The 1091-nt window shown below is 38.3% G+C and overlaps 1 protein-coding gene across 1 annotated transcript in view; it reads left to right on the top strand.

Annotated features, from left to right (window-relative positions):
* The window catches only part of LOC118739622 (ATP-dependent RNA helicase bel), a 60354-nt gene that overhangs the window by 44554 nt on the left and 14709 nt on the right, over nucleotides 1–1091 (top strand). The window lies entirely within an intron of this gene.

Below are 1091 nucleotides of genomic sequence, written 5' to 3'. Positions count from 1 at the left end.
CCAGGTCCCGTCTTATTCGCAAAACCCTTGTAGACCAGTGTTATTAATCATTAAAAAGGTGCAAATAATCGTATTTAATCATTATTTAACAGGTCTGCTTAAAAATAATGTAGAGCACAATGAAAATATTTAGGAATTATTTATTAATGTGCTTGGCAGTATTTCCATAGCATTTCGAATTCCAGATAACTTCATCTGAGCAGCTAAACTTGGCTTATGCTAGCAGCTTCTTTTTAACCACTTACCAAATTGATATGCATTTTTGTTGTATGTAATATTTTGCAGCCGCTGACAACTGCAAATATTGTTCGTCTGTCCGCGTGTCCATTCACAATGCTGCGGCAGTCGTCAGTTCCTGTAGCGTCTGCTGGGGGTTGCAATAATTACTAGCAAATGCAGAGTGCAGCTGTTTTTCCTGCCTTCCTTCCGTCCTGTCTGTCTTTCCTTCCTGCTTGGTTTCGGTTTTGCAAACCGAAAAAATGCACACACACACACACACACACTCTTTAATAAATAAGTAAATACATATGCATGTATGCATGTTTGTACATTTGCTTAATGAAAACTATTTAAAGTTTTAATATCAAAGATGCAAAAATTAAAAAGAAAAAAAAAGAATGGTAAGGAAAAAAGCATACGTCGCCATTGCAGCTACTAGCCGAGTTAGGTGAGAGCATGTGTTTGCACCGCCAAAGATGATGACGCTGACGATGAAGATGATGGCTGTGGCTGTGGTTGGCAAATTGGGGTTGGATGCAGCGAGCGTCAGCTGTTGAAATATAAATGAAATATAAACTGTATGCTTGAAGAATATCGGTGCATCTGCATATACATAAATATTAAGGTGCCACGAGCTTCATAAAAAAAAAGAAAGTGGGTAATTTATTCCAAGCTTCTATGTACGCTGCATAGATATTTCAAAGCGCTTACCAGGAAGGAAGTGAGGGATTTAGTAGGAGAATCACGAGCGTGTTCCAACTCCAAAAGGACGCTGTACCAATCCAACATCTCTTGGTGGTTACCATTAAAAGGACTACATTTTTGTGTTTAATACATAGGTACATTACCTTTGGTGAGGCATCCTAATGAAT

This window comes from Rhagoletis pomonella, unplaced genomic scaffold, assembly GCF_013731165.1.
Source record: "Rhagoletis pomonella isolate Grant_MI unplaced genomic scaffold, Rhpom_1.0 Rhpom_scaffold_00001, whole genome shotgun sequence".
In the NCBI taxonomy this organism is placed as follows: domain Eukaryota; kingdom Metazoa; phylum Arthropoda; class Insecta; order Diptera; family Tephritidae; genus Rhagoletis; species Rhagoletis pomonella.
Note: the sequence above shows the minus strand (reverse complement) of the source record. Positions and strands in the feature narration are given on the sequence as shown.